The sequence below is a fragment of the Chlorocebus sabaeus genome, chromosome 9, assembly GCF_047675955.1.
Source record: "Chlorocebus sabaeus isolate Y175 chromosome 9, mChlSab1.0.hap1, whole genome shotgun sequence".
Taxonomy (NCBI): domain Eukaryota; kingdom Metazoa; phylum Chordata; class Mammalia; order Primates; family Cercopithecidae; genus Chlorocebus; species Chlorocebus sabaeus.
In genome coordinates, this window is record NC_132912.1 from 53,273,799 (window position 1) to 53,284,705 (window position 10,907).

The following is a 10,907-nucleotide window of genomic DNA, read 5'->3' on the forward strand; positions in this document are numbered from 1 at the left end:
TGGTGGAGGCTATTTTTGTTAAAACTGTCAGAATTTGCTAACTGTAATTGACACATAGTCCAAAGAATGCAGTGACCTTTTTATCATGTTAACTAATTGTTTTCTTTGGAAGATCTATGGTTGACTAATTAAACAGTAATTCAAGTAGAGTGTCACAGAAAAAAACCACTTGGGCTCCCTGTTTGGAGTCTGGCTGGCTCTGAGCTTTGCCAATGGGCCCTACTCACCTGACTTTGTGTCCTCTCCTTTTAGAGGTTTTCCATTCTGCACCCAGCTTCGCTAACAGTGGACTGAAAACAACCTTGGGTTGAGTGTTTTGTTTGGGAGTTATTTGGCCAGAGCCTTTTGAACAGTAGTGTCCCCATGAAGTGCTAAATAATAATATGTGTAAGAATGAGGTTTTTTTTTTCTTTTAACTGTAACACCCTTGAGAAATTTCTAACTACTTTGTAACTGCATGGTGATAAAAGCAAGTATTAAAAGTCTACGTTTTCCAAAACTTATGTTTCTTTTCTGTGTTTTTACATGTGGTAGTTTCTCTTTTCATAAGTTATAATACTGCAATTGGATTTCTGAAATGTTTATAGCGACCACCCGTATAATATTTCCTTCCACTTTATTGTCAGTTGCCCAGACTTTATTCTTGAATTTTTTTCCCCAGCGCTCTACATGTTCCAAGAAACTTCCCTAGTAACGAAGTATAGAAATGATCCCTGAAAGCATAGTCTTTATTCTCGAATTATTTTGTATTTTATTAAATAATATCAACAACTGTTCTTGAGGAAGAGGCTCCAATGTTTAAAGCCGATATACTGAAGTAACTTTTAGTGCCATTTTTCACTAAAGGAGATTTTATGTGGAATAATTTAGCCACAGAATAACAACTATTGAAGAGAGAATACTAACTGTAATCAGAACTGAATTCTAGAGTTCATTCCACCAGTTACTTAACTGCCAATGTGAAGCCTGACTTTCACTGGTCTTTGTCTGTGTTTCACGGTTCAGCCTCTGCATGCTCCTGGCATCGGGTCAGTCAGATAAACAGGCCCCCAGTATATGGGCATAGTGAGCCCTTCCCCATCATCATGGAGTGTATCTGCACTTTAGGTGGGCTACTAAAATGTGTAAGGGGAAAAGTGATACAAAAACCAGTTCCAGAATGTTCGAATAACAATGAGTGGGGCAGCAGATTCAAGTCATGTGAATGTGGGATAAGTCTTAGTGGTGGTCTTTGACTATATATTGGAAATACTGATTTTTTTTTTGTTAGTGGGGGTGGTTTTTGTTTTTTGAGACAGTGTCTTGCTCTGTCACCCAGGCTGGAGTGCAGTGGTACAGTCATGGCTCACTGCATCCTCTACCTCCTGGGCTCAAGCAGTTCTCCTGCCTCAGACTACTGAGTAGCTAGGACCACAGGTATGGGTACTACACCTGGCTAATTGTTTTTATTTTTTGTAGACATGAGGTCTCCCTATGTTGCCCAGGCTGGTCTCACACTCTTGAGCCCAAGTTATCTTCCCGCCTTGGCCTCCCAAAGTACTAGGGTTACCGGCATGCCTGGCCAATAGTAATTTTTTAAAGATTAATGTCGAGGAGTATTCTTGATAGTAATATTAAAAAACTAAATTGCCTGTGCTAGCTATACGAAGATGAGAGCATTAGTGTCAGTAATTTTGACTCCTGCATCCTGAATGTTTTAGTTTTTAAAAATCTAGTCAATTACTCTTTCTACCTTGACAGAAATTTTCTTTTTTTTTTTTTTTGAGACGGACTGTCGCTTTGTCACCGAGGCTGGAGTGCAGTGGCGTGATCTCGGCTCACTGAAACCTCCGCCCCCTGGGTTCAAGCAATTCTGCCGCCTCAGCCTCCCAAGCACCTGGGACTGCAGGTACGTGCCACCACGCCCAACTAATTTTCTTGCATTTTTAGTAGACGTGGGGTTTCACCACATTGGCCAGGCCAGTCTCGAACTCCTGACCTCAGGTGATCCACCAACCTCAGCCTCCCAAAGTGCTGGGATTACAGGCATGAGCCACTCTGCCCAGCCTATTTACAGTTATTTTCAAAACTCACACACGATAATCAAGTTACTTACTTCTGAAATAGCCATAGATGACTTATATAGCACCTGAAGAAGACTTAACTGTTGCTTTATGAGCCTCTACACCAGAGTGTATTCTAATTACCCTGATTAAGGAGATGAAAAGTAAAGGCATGATTTTTCAGTGCTTCTCTCACCTTAACTAGTAGGATTGGTAATTACTTTTAAATTTATTTTTCCTTTTTTTTTTTTTAATCTATGATTCTAGCCAAAGAGCTGATTTACTTTTTTAAAAAAAGCCTGGCATCTTAACTTACAAGCAAGTGAATTCCATATTCTCTAAACACCCCTGGCAGGCTTTCCCAGTCCTGCTGTTTGTTAAGGTAGTCAAAGCGTGGCACATGAAGAAAACTACATCTGTGGGTCGGACGCGGTGGCTCACGCCTGTAAATCCCAGCACTTTGGGAGGCCAAGGCGGGCGTATCACCTAAGGTTGAGAGTTCGAGACCAGCCTCAACAACATGGAGAAACCCCGTCTCTACTAAAAAATATACAAAATTTGCTGGGCGTGGTGGTGCATGCCTGTAATCCCAGCTACTCAGGAGGCTGAAGCAGGAGAATCGCTTGAACCCGAGAGGCGGAGGTTGCAATGAGCTGAGATTGCGCCATTGCACTCCAGCCTGGGCAACAAGAGCGAAACTCCATCTCAAAAAAAAAAAAAAAAAGAAAACTACACCTGTGGATATTGTACAAAAGATTGTTTTTATGATTTTTAAATTTTTTTAAACATAACTGTTGTTGACTTGTATTTGTATTTTTATCAAAACATACTTCATTTATGTATTTATTTTGCGATGAAATCTCAATCTGTCACCCAGGCTGGAGTGCAGTGGCACAATCTTGGCTCAGTGCAACCTCCACCTTCCAGGTTCAAGTAATTCTGCCTCAACCTCCTGTGTAGCTGGGATTACAGGCATGCACCACCATGCCCGATTTTTTGTTTTTTTTTTTTGTTTTTTTTTTTGTTTTTTTTTTTGAGACAGAGTCTCAATCTGTCGCTCAGGCTGGAGTGCAGTGGCATGATCTGGGCTCACCACAAGCTCCGCCTCCTGGGTTCACGCCATTCTCCTGCCTCAGCCTCCCGAGTAGCTGGGACAACAGGTGCCTGCCACCACGCCCGGCTAATTTTTGGTATTTTTAGTACAGATAGGGTTTCACCTTGTTAGCGAGAATGGTCTCGATCTCCTGACCTTGTTATCTGCCTGGGATTACAGGCGTGAGACACCACACCCTGCCGGCTTATTTTTGTATTATTAGTAGAGACAGGGTTTCACCATGTTGGCCAGGCTGGTCTCAAACTCCTAACTTCAGGTGATCCACCTGCCTCAGCCTCCCAAAGTGTTGGTATTAAAGGCATGAGCCACCACACCCAGCCTCAAACATACTTTAGACAGTTTTTCACCTCAGCACTATTGACATTTTAGGCTATGTCTGCCTTTTAGGCTCTCTCTGCCTTGTAGGATGTTTAGTAATATCCCTGGCCTCTACACATTAGATGTCAGGAAGATCCCTCGGTTATAACAATGACAAATATATTCAGATTGCCAAATGTCCCCTGTGGAGCAAATTCGTCCCTTGTTGTGAACTGTGATCTCCAGAGCCAAATAGGGATACAAGGTTTATTGTTCACAATAGCTCGTCCCCTCCAATCCAGACACCACCTGCCTCACCATTTTCCACTGCCCAGAGGCAACCACTTTCAACAATCTTAAATGTCTCATTTTTATTCTATTTAAAGCCTTTGCTCATTTTTAAATTGGGTTTTGTCTGTATTATTGAGTGGTAAGTGTTCTTCCCATATTCCACATCCAGTTGTGGTGGTATAGGTCTATGGTCCCAGTTTCTCAGAAGGCTGAGGCAGGAGGATCACTTGAGCCCAGAAGTTCAACACTAGCCTAGGCAACATAGGAAGACCTATCTCTAAATGAATTTTTGAAATATATATCTTCTAGATAATTGACCTTTAACATGTATATAATTTGCAAATATTTTCTCTCTGTTAGTTGTCTTTGCACTTTCTTGATAGTCTCCTTTTTAATCTTGAGAAAGCATAATTTATTTTTCTTTTGGTTGGTGTGCTTTAGGTTGTATGTAAGAAACCATTGCCTAATCTATAGACATGCAGATATATCCCTGTCTTTTTTTTTTTTTTTTTTTTTTTTCTTTTGGGATGGTCTCGCTCAGATGTCCAGGCTGGAGTGCACTGGTGTGATCTCACGGCTCATGGCTAAGTGCAGCCTTTACCTCCTAGGCTTAAGCAATCCTTCCCCTTCAGCCTCCCAAGTAGCTGGGACTATAGGCACATACCACCACCAAGCACAGCTAATTTCTGTATTTTTGGAGAGATAAGGTCTTGCCATGTTGCCCAGGCCAGTCTTGAACTCCCAGGCTCAAGCAATCTGCCCACCTTGGCCTCCTAAAGTGCTAGGATTACAGGTTTGAGCCACTGTGCCTGGCCTATAAAGATTTTTTTTTTTTTTTTTTTTTTTGAGACGGAGTCTTGCTCTGTCGCCCGGGCTGGAGTGCAGTGGCCGGATCTCAGCTCACTGCAAGCTCCGCCTCCCGGGTTTACGCCATTCTCCTGCCTCAGCCTCCCGAGTAGCGGGGACTACAGGCGCCCGCCACCTCGCCCAGCTAGTTTTTTTGTGTGTGTGTTTTTAGTAGAGACGGGGTTTCACTGTGTTAGCCAGGATGGTCTCGATCTCCTGACCTCGTGATCCGCCCGTCTCGGCCTCCCAAAGTGCTGGGATTACAGGCTTGAGCCACCGCGCCCGGCCAAGATTTTTTTAAGAAATAGTGACCAGGCCGGGCACGGTGGCTCACGCCTATAATCCCAGCACTTTGGGAGGCCGAGGTAGGCAGATCAAGAGGTCAGGAGATTGATACCATCCTGGCTAACACAGTGAAACCCCTTCTCTACTAAAAATACAAAAAATTATCAGCTGGGGGAGGTGGTAGGCGCCTGTAGTCCCAGCTACTGGGGAGGCTGAGGCAGGAGAATGGGTTTACCCCAATCCTTGCAGTGAGCCGAGATCACGCCACTGCACTCCTGCCTGGACAACAGAGCGAGACTCGGTCTCAAAAAAAAAAAAAAAATAGTGACTAAAAATATCCCACATTTGATGGGAGTTGTGAATCTACACATTCAAGATGCTCAACAAATTCCAATCAGGGTAAACTCAAAGAGATCCACACTGAGACATGTTATAATCAAATTGTAGAAAGTTAAAGACAGAAACGCCCCAAGAGATAAGTGATTCATCCTGTACAAGGGATCTTCAGTAAGATTAACAGTTGCTTATCAGAAATCACAGAGCACAGAAGGCAGTAGGATACTTCTTCCCCTCTCTCCCACCGATAGATGATATATTAAAAATACTGACAGGAGGCCGGGCGCGGTGGCTCAAGCCTGTAATCCCAGCACTTTGGGAGGCCGAGACGGGCGGATCACGAGGTCAGGATATCAAGACCATCCTGGCTAACACGGTGAAACCCCGTCTCTACTAAAAAATACAAAAAACTAGCCGGGCGCGGTGGCGGGCGCCTGTAGTCCCAGCTACTCGGGAGGCTGAGACAGGAGAATGGCGTAAACCCGGGAGGCGGAGCTTGCAGTGAGCTGAGATCACGTCACTGCACTCCAGCCTGGGCTACAGAGCGAGACTCTGTCTCAAAAAAAAAAAAAAAAAAAAAAATACTGACAGGAAAAAATCAACCAAGAATCCTATATCTGGCAAAAAATAACCTCTAAAAATGAAGGAAACATTAAGACATTCCCAGAAAAGTCAGGGGAGTTTATCATTAGTAAACCTGTGTTATAAAGAATGCTAAAGTCTCCCCATATTACTCTCAGGGAAGAAAACAAAATACAATGCAAAAGTGGAGCTGGGGCCGGGCATGGTGGTTCATGACTGTAATCTCAGCACTTGGGGAGGCCAAGGCAGGCGGACCACCTGAGGTCAGGAGTTTGAGACCAGCCTGGCCAATATGGTGAAACCCCATTTCTACTAAAAATACAAAAAAATTACCTAGACGTGGTGGCGTGCCCCTGTAGTCCCAGCTGACTGAGGCTGAGGCACGAAAGTTGCTGAGTCTGGGAGGCAGAAGTTGCAGTGAGCCGAGATGGCGCCACTGCACTCCAGCCTGGAGGACAGAGCAAGACTCCGTCTCTAAATACATAAATAAACAGAGCTCAGCATGGTGGTTCACGCCTGTAATTTCAGCACTTTGGGAGGCTGAAGTAGGCTCACCTGAGGCCAGGAGTCCACAACCAGCCTGGGTGACATAAGGAGACCCCATCTTTACAAAATAAAAATAATTAGCCAGACAGGGTGGTTCAGGCCTGTGGTCCTAGCCAGTCAGGAGACTGAGGCAGGAGGATTGCTTACAGCCAGCAGTTTAAGACTAGCCTGGACAACATAGTGAGACCCTGTCTCTACAAAATATAAATTTAAAAAATTAACTGGGCATGGTGGTGTGCATCTGTAGTTCCAACTACTCATGAGGCTGGGACAGGAGGATCACTTGAGACCAGAAGTTGGAGGTTACAGTGAGCTATGATCACACCACTGCACTCCAGCCTGGTTGACAGAGCAAGAACCTGTCACTAAACAAAAATAATAAATGAAGAGTTCTTGGACAGGTGCAGTGGCTCATGCCTGTAATCCCAGCACTTTGGGTGGCCGATGTGGGTGGATCACCTGAGGTCAGGAGTTCGAGACCAGCCTGGCTAATATGGTGAAACCCCATCTCTACTAAAAATACAAAAATCAGTCGTGTGTGATGGCACGTGCCTGTAATCCCAGCTATGTGGGATGCTGAGGCAGGAGAATCGCTTGAACCTTGGAGGCAGAGGTTGCAGTGAGCAGAGATTGCGCCACTGCACTCCACCCTGAGCCACAGAGCAAGACTCGGGCTCAAAAAAAAAAAAAAAAAAAAAAAGCTAAAGTGAGTCCTTCAGGCTAAAATGAAAGGATACAAGATAGTAACTCAGAACTATATGAAGAAGTAAAGATCACTGGTAAAGGCAACTATGTAGCTAAATATAAAAGCTAGTATGATTGTATTTTGGGTATGTTACTCCTCTTTCTCCTTTATGATTTAAAAAACATGCTTAAAATAATACCGATCTATGTTCATAGGCACTAATTGTTTAAAGACATAATTTGTAACAATATAGGTAGGGGACAGAGAAAGGAGCAGAGTTAATGTATGCTATTAAAGCTGAGTTGGTATCAGTCTGAACTGGACTTAGAACTCAGCATGTTAAATGAAATCTTCATAGTACCCACTAAAAAATACCTTTTAAAATATACCAAAAAGGATTTAAGAAAGGTTCAAACTATTACAGGATAAATCATTAACCAAGCACAAAAGAAGGTATTGAGGAGCAAAACACTTTTTGTAGAAACTAAACAGCGTGTTGACATAAGTAAGTTTGTTGGTGTGTGAGTTTTTCTGTTTTTCTTTTTTGGGGTTTGTTTGAGACAGAGTCTTGCTCTGTCACTCAGGCTGGAACGCAGTATTTTATTCTCAGCTCACTGCAGCCTTTGCCTCCCAGGTTCAAGTGATTCTCAGCCTCCTGAGTAGCTGGGATTGCAGGCGCCCACCACCACAGCCAGGCAGTTTTTTGCATTTTTAGTAGAGACGGGATTTCACAGCATTGGCCGGGCTAGTCTCGGGTTCCTGACCTCAAGTGGTCCTCCTGCCTTGGCCTCCCAAAGTGCCAGGTACAGGCGTGAGCCACCGCACTCAGCCTGTTTTGGGTTTTTTTTGAGACAGGGTCTGGCTCTGTTGCCCAGGCTGGAGAGCAGTGGCACAATCAGCTCACTACAACCTTGACTTCCGCAGGCTCAGCTGATCCACCCACCTCAGCCTCCTGAGTAGCTGGAACCACAGGTGTGCACCACCGTGCACAGCTTATTTTTGTATTTTTTTTGTAGAGACAGGAGTCTTGCTATGTTGCCCAGGCTGGTCTCAAACTCCTGGCCTCGAGCAATCTGCCCACCTCAGCATCCCAAAGTGATAGAATTACAGGCGTGAGTCCAACCATAAATAAGTTTTTGTTTTTTGTTTTTGAGTCTTTCTCACTCTGTTCCCAGGCTGAAGAGCAGTGGTGTGATCATGGCTCACTGCAGCCTCATCTCCAGGCCGGAGCCACTGTGCTTGGTCAAGTAACTTTTTGTTTCAGTCATCACTTTAAATGTAAATAATCTCACCAACAGAAAGATCGGCAGAACTGATTTTTTTTTAAATGATGTAATACATGATCCAAATATGCAACTTACAAAATACTCACTGTAGACCCAAAGACACAAATTGGTTGAAAGTGAAAAGATGGAGATAATCCACGCAAATAGTAACCAAAAGAGAGCTAGGGTGGCTATACTAATACCAGACAAAATAGATTTTAAGCCAAAAAATGTTACAGAAAACCATTTTATGTTGGTAAGAGAGTCAAATCATGAGAAGCTGTAACAATTATACATACATATGAACCAAAAAAAGAAAAAAAGGGCTCCAAAATGCACAAGCAAACTAACAAAATTGAAGGAAGAAATAGTTTTACAATAATAGAGACTTCAATACAGGCTGGAATGCGGTGGCTCTATCACAGCTCACTGCAACCTCTGCCTCCCAGACTCAAGCAATTCTCCAACCTCAGCCTCCCCAGTAGCTGGGAATATAGGCACACGCCACCACACGCAGCCAATTTGTGTACTTTTTGTGGAGATGGGGTTTCGTCATGTTGCCCAGGCTGGTCTCAAATGCCCAAGCTCAAGCGGTTTGCCCCCCTCACACTCCCAAAGTGCTGGGATTACAGGCCTGACCTACTGCGCCCAGCCAATACCCCACCTTCAATAGTAAATAGAACATCTAGACAACATCAATAAGGAATTAGAGGAAATGAACAACACACTAAACCAACTAGACCTAACAGACATATAGAAAAATCTCCATCTAACAAGAGCAGAATATATATTCTTCTCAAGTGCATATGGAACATTCCCCATGATAAATCACATGTTAGGCCACAAAACAATTCTCAATAAATTTTAAAAGGTCAAAATTATACAAAGGGCCAGGTGTGGTGGTTCACAGTTGTAATCCCAGCGCTTGGTGAGGCTGAGACAGGCAGATCACTTGAGCCCAGGGGTTCAGGACCAGCCTGGGCAACATGGTGAAACCCTGTCTCTACCAAAAAAAAAAAAATAATAATAATTAACTGGTGTAGTGGTGGTGAATGCCTGTAGCCCCAGTTACTCAGGAGGCTGAGGCAGGAGAATGGCTTGAGTCTGGAAGCAGACGCTGCAGTGATCTGAGATCATACCACTACACCCCAGCCTGCAGGACAGAGCGGGACCTGTCTCAAAAAAAACTAAACAGGACAGGCTTGGTGGCTCATGCCTGTAATCCCAGCACTTTGGGAGGCTGAGGTGGGTGGATGACCTGTGGTCAGGAGTTCAAAACCAGCCTGGCCAACATGGTGAAACCCCATCTCTACTAAAAATTACAAAAAATTAGCTGGGCATGGTGGCAGGCGCCTGTAATCCCAGGTACTTGGGAGGTTGAGCCAGGAGAATCGCTTGAATCTGGGAGGCAGAGGTTGCAGTGAGCAGAGATCATGCCACTGTACTCCACCTTGAGCAACAGAGCGAGACTCTGTCTAAAAAAAAAAGAAAAATTATATATACACACACACACACACACACACACAGTGTCTTTTCCAACAAAAGTGTAATGAAGCTAGAAGTCAAAAATAGGAAAACCTGGATAATTTGCACATAAGTGAAATTTAAACAACATTCTTAAACAACCAGTGGCTCAAAGAAGAAATGACTAGAGAAATTGAAATACTTTCAGATGAATTAAAATAAAATGCAAGGTACCAAAATTTATGAGATGGCGTGACAGGAGTACTCAGTGAAATTTATAGCTTTAAATGCTTACATTAAAAAAGAATGATCTCATGCTTGCTTTGTCAGCACATATACTAAAATTGGAACAATACAGAGATTAGCCGGGGCCCTGTGCAAGGATGACATGAAAACTCGTGAAGTGTTTCATATTTATTTTATATATATATATAAACAAAAGGCCAGGCATGGTGCCTCATGCCTGTAATCCCAGCACTTTGGGAGGCCAAGGTGTGCAGATCACCAGCTCGGAAGATGGAGACCATCCTGGCCAACATGGTGAAATCCCATCTCTACTAAAATACAAAAATTAGCCAGGCATAGTGGCAGGCACCTGTAATCCCAGCTACTTGGGAAGCTGAGGCAGGAGAATCACTTCAACCTGGGTGGCAGAGTTAGCAGTAAACCAAGATCATGCCATTGTGTTGCGGGAAGTCAGGGACCTCAAACGGAGGGACCGGCTGAAGCCATGGCAGAAGAACATAAATTGTACAGATTTCATGGACATTTATTAGTTCTCCAAATTAATAGTTTCATAATTTCTTACGACTGTCTTTACTGCAATCTCTGGACATAAATTGTGAAGATTTCATGGACATTTATCACTTCCCCAATCAATACTCTTATAATTTCCTATGCCTGTCTTTACTTTAATATCTTAATCCCGTCATCTTCGTAAACTGAGGATGTATGTCACCTCAGGATCCTGTGATGATTGCGTTATCTGCACAAGTTGTTTGTAGAGCATGTGTGTTTGAACAATAGGAAATCTGGGCATCCAAAAGGAACAGGATGGCTGCAATTTTCAGGGAATAAGGGAGATAACCATTGGGCATGACTGCCTGTGGGACCAGACAGAACAGAGTCATATTTCTTTTCTTACAAAAGCGAAC

The 10,907-nt window shown here is 43.6% G+C and overlaps 1 pseudogene; it reads left to right on the forward strand.

Moving 5' to 3' along the window:
* The first annotated feature begins 10,071 nt into the window (after positions 1-10,071).
* LOC119628155 (U6 spliceosomal RNA) lies at positions 10,072-10,171 on the forward strand (annotated as a pseudogene).
* Positions 10,172-10,907: the final 736 nt, after the last annotated feature.